This window comes from Clinocottus analis, unplaced genomic scaffold, assembly GCF_023055335.1.
Source record: "Clinocottus analis isolate CAN_PGR_092001 unplaced genomic scaffold, fCliAna1.0.p SCAF_24, whole genome shotgun sequence".
NCBI classification, from domain to species: Eukaryota; Metazoa; Chordata; class Actinopteri; order Perciformes; family Cottidae; genus Clinocottus; species Clinocottus analis.
In genome coordinates this window covers 4,245,727-4,266,419 of record NW_027175976.1, presented here as the reverse complement: position 1 = coordinate 4,266,419, position 20,693 = coordinate 4,245,727, and the positions used below count along the sequence as shown (strand labels likewise).

Below are 20,693 nucleotides of genomic sequence, written 5' to 3'. Positions count from 1 at the left end.
CACACATGCCCACACAGTTCTGCTTCACCACTGCTCTGCACTCAGTTACATGCGTTTATAATATGTTATCATATCAGTATTGTATTTGTGCGTTTAGGCGGTGGTTTCGCGGTGAGACGAGAACATTCTGCTCGTTCTTTTGCTTCGTCGGCTCTGAATTGTGAATTGTTTCGGATTTAGGAACGGATGAAAATAGCTCCATGTAGCTGGATTGCATTCTTTTTTCCATTTGTAAAACAGGTAAAACAAAAAATAAAAAGAAGTTTGCCAGGATTGTGTTTCAAAGGTCTCTTTTGCAGTGTTTGTTGTTGTAATACTACATATGACCACAAGGGGTGAAAGAAGAACGGCTCCATCTTCTGAGTAACTTTGAGGATGTTTTCCTCCAGGTGAATTCTTAGAAACAGGATGGCTAAACACCTTTTGAACTGTTCTGAACGCAGGTGAGAAAACTATTGAGATAAAACTTTCCCTTTTCCTCGAGCCAAGCTTGGGTCGGAGCCCGAGAGATGACAATGCCAATTGGTCCGTCTAACACTTTGGATCTGACTGAAATATCTCAAAAACCACTGGACTGATTGCCATATGATTATGTATGTACGTAATGATATCATTAGAGCTTAGCTCTTTAACGCATAGAAGATAATTAAAAAAAATATAAGAGCAATATCCCCAAGATCCAAGAAACTTGATGCAAATATGTTCATTGTTCTTCTTTGTGTCGCTCCACATTGGTTGTCCATGTTGATTCCAACACTTTTCCTTCTTTCCAAAAGCAACGTCTTTGATGATTTGCAATCGTTTTATTTTCAGACGGAGCACATTTAAGCACCAGCTCTTGGTAAAGAACATATAGTTTGGATTTTTTTGCACAGTTTCAGCCTCAAAGTGGTCAAAGTCAATCTGTGTACTTTGTGATGTGAACGCGAGCTGATCCCGCTGCTCGGTGCTTCTGTTCTCTTGGCTGACGACCGCTGAAAGTTAAAACTAGCTGGAAAAAAAAATTGCAAACATTACTAAAAATGGAACACGTTTCGCATCAGCTTGTTCAGCGAGACAGAACAAAATTATACATGGGGTGTAACATTTTGTGCAATCAGCAAATGCCCAGCAAGAGAGCCCTCCATTTAATTGTGTTGAGGCAATGTGGATGTGTCTGCAGTTTGGGACTTCCATTATCTTTTTTTTTTTGGGACCGACTTAGCTGAGATGTGAAGTTGTAGCCAACTGTTTTTGGAAGCTGAACACAAGCCTCTGAAGGGATAGCGACATTTACCACAGGAGACATGCTTTGTTTCTCTCTCTCTCTCTCTCTCTGGCTCTCTCTCTTCTTATTTTTAGGACGTTGACCCCAGGGAGGTGTGGCGGCTCAAGCCAAGACGCGGGATATCGCCTCCCGCCTCGTCGTCCATCTGCTCTGGATCAAACTCGCGGAAAAGGGTCCAAGAAAAAGAGCTCACCGTTCCGCGTAACATAAGCATGAGCTACACACCGACCGCTGGACCAAGCACTTGCAGCGCTGGTTTCCTCAGCCCGCTTCACGCTTGACTGAGCCTGAACACATGACAAGTAAAACCCGAAGGCACTGGGGGGGGGGAGGAGGAGGGGGAGGTGAAGGGGAGGATGAACGGCAGGAGGAGGAAGAGGAGGAGGAGGGGAGATGCCAGAAAAGATCCTAAGTGTTTTGATTTGCGAGTACGCTGTGGTGTGTGGCTGCATGGATCTGCGTCCTCTCACCTTTTCTTTTTTTCCCATCTCTCTGACTCTCCCCTCACTTTCACCACCTCTCTCTCTCTCTCTCTCCTCTCTCTCTTCAAGGTTAGTCACTATTGTTTTCTCAGACTGGAATCACTGCACACGCTTCTCTTCTTTTCTGTCGGAGGACCATGTGAGCCTCTTGAATGTAAGTGCCTCCTTTGTTGCTTAATTCACTTTCATTGGGACCATTCCTTTAGAGGCAATGGGGTTTCGGGTCTTTTTTTTCCCTCTCTCCTTTTCCTTCTTCTTCCTCGTAGCACATGCACAATGGGATGTCATACATCGGAGGGGTGGAGTGGCTCGGGACGGGGTGGGGAGGGGGTGTTTTTCGGGGGCTTGATTGCTCCATGTGGTGGAAGCGTGGGAGTTGGATGCACGTGTCCGCCGCTGTCATTGTCTCGGTGCAGCTCTTTGCACAGCTTTGTCTCTAGTTTTCAACCCGGTGTGCTGCATGAGCGCTCCCTTGACTTTTGGTCGCCATGAGCTCCAAGTGCTTCATTATAGATCGGCAAGAAACTCAATGTTACGGTGAATAGACAAGTAGATTGTTTAGATAATGTGTAAACAACATAATGCAGTAGCTTGTTGAAAAAGAAAATCATGAAATACCTGTTAAGTATATATTTCTAATGGCTTACAATTGCATTCACTTAACAGTGAACACATTTAAATGACTAAAATACAAACTATTTAACCACATGCATTTCCTGCATGTTAACAATGCAATACATGTACCTGTGTCAAAGTTATTGGGTCATATCTAATTACATAATGCCTATATGCAACTGCCTAAAACACCGAAAGCCATGCTTATGTTTTAGCACTAGCTTGCTAGCTGTACAGTGCATGTATCATTGTTTCTTTGGACCAACATATTATCCAATGCTCTCCGTGTACAGGAGCCAAGAGACAAATTGCTTGTTTGGACTCATGACCGTATTATGGAAGCCAATGTTCCACATTTGTACCGTAAAGCTAAATACTTTGCTTGCCAGTATAATAGGCCTCGTTCGTTGGCTTCGTTAGTCTCGGTGGCGAGCGCAGAGAACTTTTGAAACGATAAGGAGGCATCTTAGGTTTCAGTCCAAAGAAAACATAAAATTTAAGCGCTTTTAGTTAAGTCTTCATGTCTGGAAATATATATTAGGAGAGAGACTTCACAGGCTTACACGCTGTTTTTATAAGCTGCCGAAAGCTGTCAATGCTTAAATAAGTAAGCAATTATTTTACTGCACAAGTGCACTCACATCTTGCTCAAAAGAAACGACTTGACAGAGGGGTGAGATGCTCATTATATTCTACAATAATACTTTGATTTTATTGTGGCGTTACCAGCAGACGGAAGACTCTCCATTAAAGTTTCTCCCTTTGCTTTGCACTGCCGGGTATTTATGCAAATATGTTCTCAACTCTGCAAAGATGGAAGAAAAAGAACAGTGCAACTTCTTATGATAAGTAGTGGAAATTCCTTCAGGTCTGCATGAATTTCTGTGATGGTTCATTCAGCGTTAAACGCCCTCCCATGCTTCACTGCAGAGAAATGTGTCTGAAGTGAATCGCAGTTGACTCGGCCAATGAATAATACAACTAGTATATACTCTCCGTTATCAATTATAGAAAGTTATCTAAGCTGCATGCTGACCATGAAGGTTTCTGGTGAACTTGCACGTTTACCCGTGCGCCATATTCGTGATCGCGTCGTTCACCGTGGACTTATTTTCGGACCGTCGCGGCGATGTCCTCTTTGGTTTATTAAAAGGCCGGCACACAAACACACACACACACGCGGCTCTAAATATTGAATAATAATGTGAAATGCATACGAGGCTGGTGCAGTCAGTGGGATTTCTGTCTGGCTGACTGAGCAGCATGAGTCTACAACTTACTTAAGTGCAAGATAAATGAAACATCTCTTTGATGTGGACTAAAGACTACAATTTACCAAGATGTCTTTCCCCCCAGAAACTCAGAAATACAACCCTAAATGTTAGAATATGAGCAATGCCTGGCTTTCATTTAAACCTTGACGTATTGAAGTTTCCATACCATATTAGGTTTTCAGGAGTCCTGTTACTGCGTTGACCTTTTTGCTTAAAAAGGGATGAAATGATTCATTTTTCACTCATGAGACATGATTCACTGCAGCGATCGTGGACGGAGTCGCAGTTCCCAACAGCCCCGGCCCCTCCGCTCCCGCATTATGGATTCCACACACTCCATTCCCTTATCAGTGCTGACATGTGGGGAGGGAGGTGCTGCTGAATGCAGCAGGATGTGACAGTTGCGTACCTGGAGCAACTGGCGCCGAGCTCAAATGAAGTGAAACCGTGTACGGAGGGAGGTTTCGGAGACCCGGAGCGTGAGCTACAGCCCCTGGTTTGTCACAGTGAGGAGTGGAAGGTGTTGGAGGAAGCCACAAATAGCTGGGTAGGGCATTAAAAGCACACGTCTGGAGTCATTTGAGGCAATCGTCTTGAAGATTCGAGTCCAAACTTTGCCCAGCGCTGTGGCATTGATCCGAGTTGGAGTGGGAGTTTTCAGAGGCAACGGTATTGTTTGTTTGATAGCTGCTAATCGATTCTTCTAAATTGTTTCTTTGCCTCTTTATTCCTCGCACGGCTTGTTTTTTCTCTCTCTCCCAGGACAAGCAACACTACAAATACTACAAATTCAACCGCTCTTATTTTGAAAATGGACAGCTGATTTGAGCATCAGGAGTATTTCACGACATGTCAAATCTAGGAGGCTTTTGAAGTCTTGACTATACTTTGCTCAGATTATTCGCAGTTTTGACTCCCTCTTTGCCGTACTTGGAACCCAGCGGCGTCTCGAGCAAGGAGGCCCTGGCATCAGCGACTGCCAGTGTGTCCAATCTTTTTCATGCCCAGCCAAACCCCCCACCCCACATTCCGGCTTTAAAATCCCATCTCTCTGCTCGGGACTCGAGAGCTTGGCATTCCCGTTTCAGCTCCTCGGCAGCAGAACTCTGGCTCCTCGCCACCGCCTTGTCTTACACCAAACCTCAAGAAAATTAGTTTAAATTGAGGGAAAGGACGGAGAGGGGTTTTTTTTTTTTTTTAAAGTAGGGGGAGCTTGAAATGCATGAAGAGGCATTTTATTTGCAGTGAACCCCTTTCATCTGTCGTCAGGGTATCGGACTGTATGAATGGGCCGGTTTGTCCTCCGGGTGACCAAACATGGCACTCGAATGTTTATCTGCACAATGACAAAAACCGGAGAGAGCCAAAGACACTTGGTGATGAGGTGGACCGTGAACTAGTCAAGTGCCCCGCTCTGTTCGGCCTCCGCTAAACACACAGCTTTGGCTCCACTGCAGCTCCGGCTGTGCGGCCGATTCAACTCCTCTCAATGCGCTGTATGCTTGCGGGACAATAGTGCAGTCCTACTATTGTTCAATGTGCTGGGAACCTTGGGCACATGGCACTTCCCCCCTCTAGAACTCACATGGGATGATGATCCTTAGCAGGATACTACTCTTAATAAGTTTATTAAGTAGAGATGGTATACTCTAGAAAGTTATCTCTGTCGCCAGGTAGAATAGAAACACGGTGATCAAGTTACAAAGTAATCAACCGGGAGTGTGCACTTGCACTTATTGTGTTCAATACCAGCTTGCATTATGGGATTTTTTGGACGGATCCATCCATTCAATCCATCCCTCTCTGACCTCCTTTCATGAACCACCTGTCAGAGGACAGTGACCAGAGAAATCTTCATCATCTAGTTGTACTTACTGGAATTAATCCCACGATGAATTACTGAAATGTGCTGGACTAAACACGGGTCACCAGGAGGCTCCACGAGGAGTGTACATGAAGAAAACGGCATTTATCGCTTATTTAATTTCATCTATACCTGGAGACGGGAGAGGTTATAGTGAAATTTGGGCCTTCATCAATCCTTACGTCTTGATTTCTGTCGGGTTGTTTGATAAACCTTTAAACACGTCTTAATTTATTGGCCTATTGTGTTGGTCTTGCAATAGTTTGCTGGTCCGTGTGACTCTGGATGAGTTAAAGCCAATAACCGAATGAATGATCACAAGAGCCTGGGGTCTTGCCATTGAAGGAGAGACATTGATTTGCCTGTTTGATCTTTTTTCTTCCATAGCTGTTGGAGTCAACAAAACCTGATCTGCGATTACCAACCCAACAGCGTACCACCGAAAAGATCAACGGAAGGTAATTTGAACAAAGATCATTCTCAACTACGTAATAGCTGACATTTGTCTCATCTCGTTCACAAAGTCGGAGCCCGTGCAGCTCAGTATTCTATTGATTTCCGCTGCAGCTCGGTGCGCATGCCGCTGCCCGCGTTAATTGGCACTTTGATTAGCTGACGCTCAGAGTGGCCTATAAGCAGAAGTGGATCGATGCGTCTTGGTGGAGAATTCATAAACCGAGAGAACAGTGTCAGGAGAGCTGTTTCTAAAGCTGAGGGAGTCGTGCTCGACATTACTAAATGCACAAATGAGAACTTGTGTGTCTTTTGCATAATGATATCAGATCATGCTCCTCCCACCGTTGTGTAACAAAAACCCCAAAGCATACACGTGTGCTTTCGTTCTTTACAACTATATATATTGTGGGGTGACAACAAATCCAAGATGTGATCCAACTTGTTCCACTAAACTGAAGGAAATAAAACAAATCAACCATAGTGAAGACTTGGCAAAACTTTTTTTTTTACCATCCAAACACAAATCCAACATGGACGCTTGTAAAATACAAATTGTGGTTGAGCCAGCCTTTGAGGCCGGCCATTGAAAAACTATTGGATTTGTGTGTGCCGTCTGAACAAAAGCAAAATGGTCCGATCACCCAGCAGTCCAAACATCTGTTCACTGGAGGTTTGATCTCGTTTGGTCTCGAGGGAAAAACCACGGAAGGAATGTGTCGAGTCAACAGGATCACAGTGACTTGGAAACCACGCTGTTTTGGAAAATTGTACCCAAATGCGGTGCCACAGGGGACGCTGAGCTCAATCTCTTGCAGGGTGATTCGCATCGACCAACAGGCAAATATGCATTTTCTTATGGACGTATTGAATCATTCTGACTACTCAGTAGATAATAACCTCATGCATCCATCTACTCTAACTCTCTAATGTATTTAAAGTGACCAACCTTGGTATGACGGTTGAGATTTCGGATGCAGAGCATGCCATAGAAAATTGGAAAATTGAAAAAAAAACAAAAACCTTGATCCACTCTCAGGGCAACCCAGAGGTGCCACGGCATCCACAGATCTTATTCCTTTGTCTCATTGCCATTCAGCGTGGGCCTCTTGTTGATCTACAACGTGTTGTGTGTTAAATAGAAGGTCGATGCCCCTTCTGAGGAAGGGTCAAACACTCTCTCTCTCTCTCTCTCTCGCTCTCTCTCTCTCTCTCTTTTTGGCCACATTGTTAAGAATGGATTCCTTTGTGCAAACAAGATAACGGGTGCTGAGCTGTATGAAGCTGTGTTCCAAGGGAGAGCGACGCAATACCACTAATGGTCTTATAGATTGCCTTGTTTGTTTAATGGGAGCAGTAACGAAACACACAGTCTCTTTTCCAAGCTTTGGAAAAGTGCTGCGGGTGGTTTATCGATTGAACCTCTGAGGTCAACGTGTGCGTGAGTGTGTATGAGTGTGTGTGTGTGTGTGTGTGTGTGTGTGTGTGAAACTAGCCCTGTGCGTCTCCGCCTGGCAGTATTTATCTGTGCTGATGTTAGGAGAATAGACGAGGTGTTGGCTCGGGCCCGAGGGGACAGCTCGAGCTCGGCGCAGACAAGACGCGTGGAGAGGGCAAGCAAACATGTTGGAAGCCAATGTCATTCGGCTTAAGAAGCTTTGTCCCGCCCCCTGTGGGAAGCACATCTGAGGGTCAGCCCGTCTGTGTGCCTGTCTGTCTCCACGCTGCATTGCAAGCGAGATAGATATTCCCGTGTGCGCGCCCTTTTCAACCTCTTCCATGTTTCCTCCCTCTGGTGACGTCAACCCGAAGCTCCGTGCGAGACGGAAATGTGACACTTCTCAAAACGGTGTACCGCGCTATTGCATTATCGCTATCAAAAGCCGCAGCGCGGCCATTACGAAAAGAAAGAATCATCGAGCGCGAGCCACAGGTTCCAGTCTTGGCTTCCGATGTCCAAAAAGGTGAGACCGACGGCGTTGTCCAAACCTGGAATCTCCGAAGCCCCGAGCCCTCTCACGTGGATGATTTGGCCGATTAATAATTCACGCCATTAACGATCCAACTGAGACCACCGTTTAGCGCATTCATAATTCATGGCTGTAGTCACACGTGTATGTGCCCTTCTCCCCCCACGACCCCCCCCCCCTCTCCCCTCACCTTCATCCAAAATGCATATCCTCTGATTAACACGTTCCCCGCCTCTCGATTCCTCTCGCCGGCGTCGTGCTTCCTGTCACAGTCGCCTGCGACGCCGGCTAAAAACCTGGGATTCATTTTAACGGCCACGGAGGATGTTTACTTACTACTATGCTTACGTTTGTGTGTGTGTGTGTGTGTGTGTGTGTCCATGCTCCCCGTCACAGGCGCTGACAGGCTCATTTATCTGAATGTTTTCTCACTGCCAGCTGCAGTCGAGTACATCATTACATTCGACACACACCTGCTACACACAACGTGCTGCGCTGCACTGCACCGCAGGGCCGAGCGCAGGGGAGGCCGGGCGAGCCTGACTTCCGCTTATAACTTATTCATGCCCCACGCCGTCGTTTAGCACACCTGGGGGGAAAAGTCCATTTTTTTTCACCGCGGGGAGGCTCAACTACAACAGCAGTACGCGACTTTAAAATAACTCCCGCGCACAGTATTTCCTCTTACCTCCTTCGGGGCTCTGAGTGACAGAGAATGGCAGGACTCCGAAGAGCGTTTTGGGGTTATTATCGACGCCTTTTTGTTTTGTGAGGTCGGAAGGAATCCGTGTCCCGGCTGATGGCGTCATCGGCACCGGACTGGAGTCGAGTGATCCCGAAAAGTCACGAGCGCGGCGTGGTATGTCACGTGGCCTCCGGTCCGCCCATGAGGTTATTACATGGCCATGTTAATTACGGCATTTAGAAAAGGTGGAGGTCTTGCAATTGAGGATATTTGAACAAATGCGCGCACGTGACAGATTGCCACGGCCCTTTTCTCTTTCTACATCCGCGGCCTTCCACCTCCCCTGAATGGACTAACGTTGCGTCTGTAGCTCGTAGTTCAAAAGGTCATTATGTAACGTTGACATTCTGATCCTAATCCAACAGAATGCTGCACATCGCTTTGTTTTCTTTCCGCATGACTATTTGCTCTAAATAAACACTGTACATGGGAAACACTGACAAACTACTGAGGGGCTGTGCATGAACAATGGACATTTTTTTGTCAGAGAGCGGACAGCTGGCGGACCGCGAGGAGATGTCTCGGATTAGAATCGCAGACTTTAATTCCCCGTGAGCTTTTTATTTCCAGTTGAGTGTAAAAAAGCGCTTCAGACGTTTAATAGGAGGAATGTGGTGATACGAGCCAATGACGTTCGCTGTCCTGTGAGAACTGAACCCGCGCTGATCTCCATTTAATGCGGGGCGGGGAGTTACGCAACCGGGGACGAGCGGCGAGGTGATCGAGTGCGACACACAGGCCGAGCATTGTGGAGGGATGCATTCATGCGCTAATTGGAGGGCTTCGCGCTGGACATCATTAGGATTTTTGTCCGATGAGAATATGGGAAAACAACATTATGATATTCATGTCTCCCTTGAATCCACATCCATTCTAACTAGATTGGCTCTCAGCCTGGACCTCAAAGGAAGAGCCGCGAAGACAATTTTCCGTACGCCTCATCACACTCTTATTTCACTCCACACAACAAGGCAGCGCTGCTGCACTTTACTCCGTGTGAGAATCTTAATAGATAATGTAGCGACGCCTGAAATAGCACATTAGCTTGAAGACAAACTCAGCCGTGTGTGCCGGTGACCGCCTGATGGTACCAAGGCCGGCACGACATTCAGTGACCTATACCATGCAGCCGATGTGCCACTGGCATTATTTTAAGTCAGCAACATCCTGAATGATTCATCGACCTCATTTGGTTTTGTAAAACCACTTGTTGTGACCAACGCCCACAACTCAGCCAGTTCCACCCGCTGACGAACTCACCTGCAATCCAAGAAAGAAAAAAAAGGAGAATACTCTCATCTTCAGCTCTCTCGGCACTTGCAGTTGTTTTCGATGACCCGTGATGCTGATTCGGGCATTCGTTTGCCTTTTTTTTTTAATCATTTTGAGTCCGATTTTTGAGTTCCCTTCGGGACTACATCATGTTGTTATGATGCGCCAGCTGGTGTTGGTTTGAGTTGAGGCCGAGGAGTGAAGACGTGACAGTTTGAGGACACATTGGGCCGGCTGACGGCTAATGATGATGCTGCCTGACACTCATACATACAGTATGCGTCTGTTATTCATGTGCGCGTGCGTGTGTGCGTTAGTCCATCTGTGTGTGTCCAGCCCTGTGCACGCTTTGGGGCATTTATGTGTTTGACTGTGTCGAACGGGCCTATTTGCATTCGCCTTGGTGATGCGGCAGCGGATTTCTTCGGGGGTGACAGAGAGCGACCTTGAGCTACTGCTCCCGGTTAACATGTCAGATTCAGGAAATGGATACAGATGTGTGTGTGTGTGTGTGTGCATGCATAATGTACACACTCGCTACTCCATGCTCCACCATATCTGGAATATAACAAGGAGCGCTCGTTCTTTCTCTCTTCATCATCCCGGATGATGTTTTTATTGCGTCCACGTTTGTTTGTCGGGGTCGGAAGGCGCCGGCAGGCGAAAAGATGCTCAACAACTAACTGCTGATTCAGAGTTTAACGTCCCGCCCCCTTGACCCCGGTTGTTACTCACGAACGGCATCCAATCACAAACATGTCCGTTGATTGGCCGACCTGTTTCATTCTCTGACTCACAATGACATTTGTACTGGCTGTCTTGTCCCCAGAGACTCTCGTGCCTCATGCCTGTGCTCTCTCCCTCCACCGGAGGGAATTGCTTGTTAGGTTTGCGGGCTCACACACACACATATGGTCTGTTGATTCGCCTCACGAACATGTGAATGTCGGTCATAATGAAGAGTCACTTGTACTTGTAGCCATCCAGGTCGTTTCTTTTCCATTTCCTCGCTTCATGTGCGACTACAGTGCATCTCTCAGAGGAAATAGTGCAGCCACATTGAATGTTTATCAGCCAGACTTCTGTATCTCCCGAACTTAGCATCCTTTCGTATCTCCTAATCTGTCTCGCTTTCCCCTCCTCTTCCTCCTCTATTAAAAATCTGTTCTCAGAGGGGCTTGTCGTTGTATTAGTTTCTCGCCGATTAAATCTCTTCGCTCTCCTCCGAGATCTCTTGATAGAAGCCGAGAGGCTCACGGACAACAAAATCTCCTCGCCCCAAAAACCCCACCAAATTCACACTAATCCCAAACTGCGCCGCCGTGCCTCCGCTCGGCCGGTACCAGCTGTGCATCTTCCCCCCTCGCTGAGTGAAGCCAGCGCTTCGCCGGCCGCATGTGAACTCACTTAGAAAGGCCAGAGGTCAGCTTGAGGGGGATATGTGTTTGGCTTTAGCTGTGACAACCAGGATGCCTTAAGAAAGGTCACTCGTACTTCTTTTATGGAGCGAGAGAAGAGGGGGGCGGGGGGGGGGGGGGGGGGGAGGACGCGAGACACGACCACACTCACGAAGCCAATGTATGACGGACTATCCCCACAGCTTCCCACAAGTCATGCAGTTTGAATGCTGAAAGTACAGTTCAAGATAGCGATCAGGGGCTGGGGAGGTTTTACGACATGGCATATCGAAGTCATAAAGATGCCTCTGGATGGTTATATACCGACGGAGCTAAAGGGATGCTGACTATGTGTCCATTTACATCCATTTTGACCTGGCTGAGAGACACTGAAAGGATTAAAGTGGCGTTGTCACGTGTGCCTCTGCACATATGTGTGATGTAAATCCCACAAATCCCAAGACTTCCCACAGCGTCGGTGCCCTCTGCAAAGGTCTCGGTCGTAACCCTGTCCTGCTTTATCCCTTTAATGGTCTCACCCCGAGAGGAGACGGACCCCGCCGCATTCCTCTCATTCCAGGTTGTTAAAAATAAGACGTCTCGCAACTCAGCGGAGGCCAGCTTTGCAAAAGCTTTTTCATTGGGAGGTTGGAAATTAAAAAAGGCGAGAGAGGAGCTTTCTTTTCTATATTTCACACACACACACACACACACACACACAAAGGAGCAGCCAACATGAAGCAAATATTAAATCGGGTTTTAAAAGCTTGAGCTTTTATGTCTCAGACTCTTTCATCTTCTCTTTGCTTGATTAGATACACAGAACCTCACAGGAGGAGCAAAATAAAACCACAGCATTGAAGACGACTAAGAATTCATCCAAATGTATAAACAGTCGTCCAAGAAACTTCATAAAAGTCCCCAAAAAAAATTGAACAACTTTTGACTTTGTGCACTTGATCATTATGACAAAAAAACAAACAGTTTTACATATTCCACATAACTGTTTCTCTTATTTTGCGTTAACAAATCTTCAAAATTAAATTGGCCACTGTGCCTGCATGGTAAATTTGGATTCTGAACTCGATGCCCTCCATCTCTACTCGCACAATGTCATTCGGAGCACAGTCAAAATACCACCGGGGGCAAGATGGGAAACATATAGTTCAAGGTGACGCAACTCGACTTTGCGGTACCGAGGTTCCTTGACTGCGTCTGCAGCTTTGAGAACGAGCAAAGAGGCCTCGTGTCTGCGCGTCTGTGTGCTTTAATTCTGCAAAGTGCGGTTGGATACAACCTTCAAAGGGAAAATAAGTGAAACCGTCTGACGGAGGGACTGGGCAGTGTCTCTATCTACAGTGTGCCGTCGGTGAAAGGCCTGGACCGTCCACGTGCACCTCCAACAGGTACAACGTGGATTAGAAAACTCAAATGGATGCTCGGTGCACTTCAAGTTTTTTAGGGCCACGATACTTGTTGCGTTTTAAAAGCTGACTTAAGGCACCGACAGCTTGTTAAAAAAAAAGAAAAAGACATCATCCCACAGTTTCTGAAACCGAGAGGATGTTTTATCCACCTTACGATGGGCCAGTTGTGTGGATGGAGGAAGTCCAAGTGGCGATGTCATCATACCAACAATACAATAGTCAATACCAGTGAGTCTTGATACCCAATTCAATACCACACAAACATATAAAAAAGTCCAATGTACTTTACCGCAATCCTTTCTTCACAAATGTATTGAAACCTCCAGATGAGCCTTCGGGGATTAACGATGAATACAGTTTTTATTGACCTTTGTCCTCTATTAATTTATCCTGAATAGAGCTTGAATGCATCACAATCCAACGCAACACAACCCCGGTGCTCTAAAGCGGTTAGCTGCTACTTAACCATGCAGGATAGTGGCCTGTGGAGGGTTTCATGGGTAAATTGTATGAATCCTCTGCTTACCTCTTTTGTCTGAAAATTGCAAGCGCCACTTTGCTTGAAAAGTTTGACCTTCAGACGTACAGACTTTAGCACTGAGACTTACTTTCCAATTTCACAACGCGACTCATTAGTTCTGAGTAGTGTGATTTGAAAAAAATATTTTTGCATTGAGGTCAAAGCGCTGTGTGTGTGTGTGTGTGTGTGCTTATATATTTTCCTTCGAGCTGTGCTTCATATCTTAAGGGACCAGCAGAGTGTTCAGAAAGTTAGCGATCTCGCTCTTGCCGGGAAACTGACCCGCGATGGAAACTCTTTTCCTTGTTCTTTTCCAAAAGAACATTCTTTGGCGGCGGCCTCACCTCGACTGATCCCACTTCCAGCCGCCAGAAACGCAGCCACAATTCCCACCAGAGCGCAGACATCCACACAGTGTGCGTGGCACGCACGCATCCACGCAGCGCCACGGAAGAAAAAAGCTGCGTTGTTCACGAAACGTGCCGCAAACACCCAACACCGGTCATGCACAATTATGTCTTTTTCACCTTCAGGGGTGGAGGGGGGGGGATTTTAAAATTCATTAAACAAACCTCCTCGACTGGGCCAGAATAATGTAAGCACATTTAAACCAACCGTACAGGGATTCAGTGACACTTCATCTCATTGAGAAGTCTGTCAGTGCTCTCTGGAACGCATCAGACCTAAACAAACAGTTTCCTTTGAAGCGTACGAGTCCATTTTAGGCCTCGAGGATCCCGCCGTCCGGGACACGAGTTGAAATTTAACCCATTTGCCGTTTGCAAAAACCAAGAACCACAAATTCCACTTTCGACAATAGGACTCACTCCCCTCGGGCGCCATGTGAGGGATTATTTGGGCTCTGGCGAAGCAATGAGCGGCCAGATTACAAAGCTTTCACATGGCATGGACTGTAAATTTCCCAATAATGGCGAGAGACCATTCGGTTGTTTTTCTTTTGGCCTCAAGCGGCTTTCTGTTATGCACAATTGCAAAGACTAAGGAGCAGCCTCCGCAGTGAGTCAGACACGACCGGGAGGTAGAAGTTTAAAGACGAGACAGCTGATGCCTGCTGAAGATTTCTGATTGGAGACCGCAGTTTTGGCGGAGCAGAGCGCTTTGTGTGGGAGGCTAAATGACCGACTACAGATTAATTTAAGCTGCTTTACTTGCGGGACGCATAAAAAGGAAAAGAAGGGAAAAAGGGGATGGGAGGGGGGGTTGTTTTCATGAGCAGTGGCACAAAACAGCTGAGGTTTCAAGGTAGGGGGAGAGACAGCAGACAGACATTAAAAATGATGGAGGTGGAATTGCAACTGAGGACGTGTGGTGCACTCAAAAGCGGAAAGTTACAGGATACTCACTGAAGATCTTCCTCGAAGGCAGAGAGGCCTCCACTTGAGCGAAGCTGAAGCCAACTCTTGCTCGCGAGCATCCAGGAAGTCGAAAGCACAGCTTGGGAGGCAGGGGAAAAGTTCAACAACAAGGAGATCCCACCAAAAAGGAGGAAACAGGACATGCTTGAATTAGTCTAAACAGACAGTCCTCATTGGAAGAAAATATTTGCAGGATGTAGAGTGTAATGTTTTGGGGGGACTGGAGGGGGGCTATTGTTTGTGGTGTTCATTCAACACCAATAAAAAAAAGAAAGTGGGGGGAGAGGGGGGGGGGGGGGGAGTATACAGTTCACAGCAATGTCTTGTTGCTCAAAGTCAAAACACATGTCCACGCGAGTTTGCATCGCATGCCAAGCGCGGGAACATGAGCGTGGACCAGCAGGCACGCAGACGGGCGGAATGTCGACGTGACGCGCCCGACTGCAAACTCCCACACTGCGCGCAGCCGGCCCAGGCTCCGCCCCCCTGTGGGACAGTGATTGGCCTACTTAGAGGCAGGGCAGCCCACTGGCAGATTTGAATACAGGGGGAAAACGGAGGAGGGGAGGGATGGACGGAGAGGAGGAGGAGGAGGAGGAGGAGGAGGAGCACTAGTTTGTCCCTGCTCTCTCTCTCTCTCTGTCTCTCTCTCTCTCTCTCTCTTTGCCGGGTCAGGATGGAAAGGCTTGCACAGGCAAGGGGGGGAAGCATGTCATGAGAGGTGATGACACAGCCACGGAGACGTAGCCACATCCTCACTGACTCCCAAGTTCGCTGCTCGCCACCACTGCCGCTGCCGTTACCGCGTCCCGCTGAGGAGAGAGAGAGAGAGAGCTAGAGAGAGAGAGCTTCCGTTCCGTGCCCACCTCTCTCTCTTCTTCTTTTTTTTTTTCTCACTTTGTGTGTGGATGATGGGATTTTAATCATGTGGAAGGTAAGAGGAGGAGTGAGGGGGGTTCCTGTTTTCTTTTCTCTGGCGTACTTGTGTGAATAGGTGGGCCTTGCCCCTGTGGGAGTTTGCGTCGCTCTTAGTTTACTTAAGTGCGCGAGTCCCCGGGGGGATTCCCCCGCATGCGTTTCGCCCTCCATCTGGGCTCAGATTGTGTAAGTGAGGAGTGGAAGCGTTGAGTTGCCAGCCTGGCTGGAATGGTAATGACAGAGCAGCGGCTTCGGGTCTCAGCCAATGAGTCCTGTGGAGCCATCTGTGTCACGGCGAACAGAAACTTCTGCAGAAACACTGGCTGACTTGAGTTTACTCGCACCATGTGGTAAAAAAAAAAATACAAAGTCTTGGAGTTCTCGAGCAACCCAAGCTTCACAAAACACTTTAATGTGTGTCATTTTTTTCATCCCGGGCCCAAAATGTGCCGACATTGAAATGGGACTGGAAGTATCGACTGTGACATTTGAATATTGACCCAAATAACACATTCCACTCCACGTGTGGGTGGGCGGGTGGGATTTACTGCTGCATGCGAGAGGCTGTTTTGTGTGACCCAAATTCAAAGAGTCACAATGTTGTGGTGCTGGCTTAAGGCAGACGACGCACAAGGACAGGAGACAGTGCCTGCAGCGATGATTCAGATGTGCGTGTTAGAGTGCTGAGTGTACACGCGTGGCTTTAAAAAGAAAAAAAAAGTCCCGGATGGTCTTTTTAGCACTTAAGAGGGAGAGGGAGACAGAGTTGCTTTAACAGCTGATATATTCACCTGTGCGTCTGTGAATGTGAACACGCCTCCATAATTATACTTTGTGTACAACTCTGTCATTGGGTGTGCTTTTAAAGAGCCTTTCCGGAGGCGCCCGACCCCGCAGCATCCCCCCCGTGTGCTGAGGCGTGTTTAGCGAAGGACGTACAGTATCTGAGTGTGTGTGTGTGTGTGTGTGTGTGTGTGTGTTGTGGGCTCACTGAGAGAGTGTGCGAGACAGCTGGCTGCCACGGGCTCCGTGCCGCCGCTGATCTGTTTCACCTGTCACGGGGGTCGGGAAGGAAAAAGCGGGTCCAAGGGTTTGACCCGGCGAGACAATGCACTGTACTGTCAAGTGCGGTTTCCGACGGCGGATCAAGGAACGCCCCGTGCAACTTCGACCGAGGCAAAACAAAAGCATTAAGGAGAAACATGTGCGACCTTCATGGCCGCCTCCTTTGAATTTAATCCGAGTCATGCAGTTTTTGGGACTGAAACTTGTGGAAAATTGGGTTTAAAATAGTCAAAGTTGACCTTGTGCTTCGTTTCATTCAACTTTTAGAAGTCGAGCCCTCAGTCCACTGAGGGTTTGCCATATCTTACGTTTCGCTTCGACAAATGGAGACGAGGAAGCACAAAAAAAAAGCTTTGTCTGATGTTTGTTTCGCAGTTGTCACGATGCCGACCGATATAGCACTGTTGCTTTTCCTGTTTCCCCCCCGGCACGTTTTCACTGGCATTGTCAGCCAGGGCGGCCTTGAGGAAAGCATCTCAGCTCTCAGATGCTTTTTTTTCTTCTTTCTTCTTCTTCCCATACCCCTGAAGATTGACTGTGGGAACCGTGTCGACAAATATAGCCACGGCCATGTTTTGTCATTTCTTTTTCCTGAGTGCACGTCAGCCAACTTAATTGCTGGCTGCTGACAGCATTAGCTGATAGCGTTAGCCCCCGAAAAAACCCGCCGACTCGCCGGCGTGGAGCTTCCACGACACGACGTGGAGGCCGAGCGCACGAGACTCTTATCGCTCCCTAATTGGTTAAGTTTGTCTTCAAAGCGTCGGCCGCCTCCCACTTCAGCCGCCCGAGGGGCGCGCTGTTAATTGCTATCTAAACATCCTTCAAGAAAGGAAAAGAAAAAAAGGATAAAGACAGACTGGAATAGTTTTTTTTCACCCTCCCCAATTCATCCTCCCCCCTGTTTCCACTCCAGTTCAGATCATTTGATTCACCCCAGTGCGTTCTTTAATCACCAAGCGAATAAGATGAAGTGCGGCGTTGCTGGGGGAACCGGCGACAATGGGCGCGCAGTGCGACTTGGCAGCTTGTGTAGTCCTGTGGAGAGGATAAGTGGTTCCTCAAACTTTTCTCGGGAGCCTCTACAGTCGGCCGCTTAACACATTCCGAGTGTGGTGTCGCCCAAAAGCCGTCGTTTGATCCGTAGACATTTCGTGGCTTCATCCCTTTTGCGCCGCGTGCTGATTTTAAGGATGAATAAATGCATCGTGAAACGCTGATTGGTGGAGATTTTTGTACCGTTTCACGAGCACATGAACCGCTGCGTGATATCAATCCTATGAACGCGTCGTATTTCAAACTAAAGCACGGTAATCCTGCAATCCCAGAACTTTCTTGCACTTTTTATTCTGTGAAACTGATCACAGCAGCTCGCTCCCTTTCAAACGCCCTGATAAAAAAAAAATGATAAAAACACCATCTTTTCCAGTTTAATCCTTTTCGGAGCCAAATAATCTGGGATCCTTTGAGAGCGCCGCCTGATAAACAACCTTTCACGGGTGTCAGACGCGATTCGGTTTCGTTTTTTTTTATTTCCTCCCCCCTCCCTCTCTCTCTCTCTCTCTCTCCAGACTGCGGGTTTGGAGATATGCGGCGGCCACTCGGTATGCACGGACGGCGTTTGGTTAATGTGCTGCAGGCCGGCAGATGTTGAGAAGTCAGATCACATCGTTTTTGGGAATATCTGCCGCTCGAGGGGCCTCTCAAACTCAATATCGTCTCGGTTTGTTTTTTCCGACATTCCTCCCCTCCGGAGTCAACGTAAACACCGGATCATGTCATCGTTCACTCTTTTGCCCCGAAAAACACTCACCGTTCAGACTCGAAAGAATGCGCGGGGCTCGTAATTGTAAGCATATTCCCGAAGCTGTCCACATGTTGGGTGGTGCGGCACACGAGCTGCTGCTTTTAGGCATGCGGAGGGTCTGAAGCTACGTGTGTGTGTGTGTGTGTGTGTGTGTGGAGGGATTAGCTCTCTGGAAGCTAATTCCTCGATCGCAAATAGACAAATCCACATCCTATCAACTCATTCTTCTATACTTGAGAACTCGGCGGCTCGATTTCTTCAAATCACATGAGAAAATCTGCTTCTAAGGCCCAAACATTGTAAACAAGTTAAGTTTAATGAGTCAAACAGCACGCCGTCACATGACTGGCTTTCCTCTCCCGGGGCTCGCTTCAATGCCGAAAATATTCCGTCATCCAATCAAAGTTGCGATGGTAATGTCGTACTTTGGGGAGTAACCACTTTTTAATCACTTTCATCTCCGCCAGGGGATCCTAAGCACACTTCTTTTTTTTTTTTAAAAGGCAACACCGATGCATCGTAGTATGATCGCAGCCTCGGAGTGGAGGCATTAACTTAAATTTGCCGCGTCGTTAAAAAAGGAAACGGAGCACACGTGGCGCTCATTCCGTTAATGCTCCGTCATCGCGGCCGGCACTCTGTTCGCCCCCACACACGGCCAGCCGAATTATTAAAAAGAAGACTCCCACTCGGGTTGAGCTTACAGTATCTGGCCCTTTGAACTGTTGCAGGGCATTGAATCCCGCCGCCACGCCGCTTCGCTCGAGCTACACACGCATGAAAAGCACTCCGAGGCTCTCGTCGCTGTGTGTGAGTGTGTGTGTGTGTGTGTGTGTGTCTGCGGGTGTGAAGATCATTCACACTGATCAAATGTGCCCTTGACAGCATCACCAGGCTTGTTTTTGTGCCCCATAATCTCTCCCACCCCTCCCCAAAGATTACATCTCATTCCACATGCAGCACTGTACCCAATCTGGGTCACGCAAGCAAGAATCCAGACGGACCCTGCCGCCCACACACACACACACACAAACACAACCCACGATCACGAATGCCGCCCTTAATCATAATCACTAATGGCCCCGGCATCCGCGGACGGCGCGGCCAGCCAATCCTGTTAGGCGTGACTGACCGCTTCGGAACATGAAAGGCCGCGATTGGTCACAGCCAGTGTGGTAGGAAGTGGATTAGGGATCAACATGGCAGGGTGTCTGGAATCAGACAAAGACGTAACGTGTGTGTGTGTGTGTGTGTGTGTGTGTAGGGGGGCAACAGTTAGTGTTGTTAACGCGCTAACAACCCAGTGAATGTGCGGACAGGAGAGATGAGGAAGAGGAGCAGGGATGTGAAGCGATGAGAACGCTCTGAAATGTAATTCTCCTTTGAGTTTGACATCTAAAAAGCTCTAAACTATATTTTCTTCTGATCTCTAGTGGAGTTTGGTCTTCTTTAGTGTTAGATCTCGGCGTGCTCACATCACTAAAGTATGCACGCTCCCTTCCTCTGTCTTAATTGGACTCTCAGCACCATACACCCACACCTGCGAGCCTGAGTTTACATGAAATAAAGTTGCTCCAGCACCAGCGCTGCAAGATTTTAAATCACATTATTTCAGTGCCCAAGACAAATATCATGCGCTGAGACACCGGAATGATATTTTGACTCGGCGCCACATGGCGGTGGGAGCGTCTCGTCCGCGCTTCCGCATGGCTGCATCCATACAGCCCGCATGGAGGACGAGGTCGTCTTTCTTGGATTTCAAAAAAATCATAAATCGAATCAATTTGCGGAGGATATTTGCCTCGACCTTGCCACGGAGAGCACGACCCCCGAGAACACGACACGCTCTCGACGACTGCGTGAGGTCGGGGGTTAATCTCTCACTGTGCGCTATGCTCTGCTGCGATGAAAGCAGATTATGTTTATTTAGATTTTTTTTCTCAATCCTAATCTCAAATCCCTTAAACAGTTGTGTGTGTGTGTGTGTGGGATGTAGTATGTATGTGTGTGTGTGTGGGAGGGATGTAGAGGGGGTCTTTAAATTCTTCGATAGATTGGAGGTAAACAAGGTGTCAAAATGTTTCATACTGAGAAGGCGACGTTTAAAAAAAAACAGAGAGAGAAACAAGATGGAGGTTGTGTTTTATGAGTCACAAAATGAGTCAATAATTTATGCAGTTTTTCCACACAAAAATGTGAATAATTGAGGCGCTGGTCGTTCCTGTGTGTGTCCCCGCTGTG

At 47.6% G+C, this 20,693-nt stretch overlaps 1 protein-coding gene across 4 annotated transcripts in view; it reads left to right on the top strand.

The window, feature by feature from the left end:
• The first annotated feature begins 1,522 nt into the window (after positions 1-1,522).
• Positions 1,523-20,693, top strand: part of LOC137794061 (E3 ubiquitin-protein ligase Midline-1-like) — a 44,897-nt gene continuing 25,726 nt past the window's right edge. The window contains exons 1-3 of one of the 4 annotated variants that reach the window (XM_068590647.1): positions 1,523-1,569; positions 1,819-1,903; positions 5,890-5,960. The gene's annotated coding sequence lies outside the window, so the exon portion shown is untranslated. Of the gene's footprint in view, positions 1,570-1,679; positions 1,904-5,889; positions 5,961-15,319; positions 15,597-20,693 lie in introns of those variants that run through there. The other 3 variants (XM_068590646.1, XM_068590649.1, XM_068590648.1) reach the window with 3 other exon arrangements.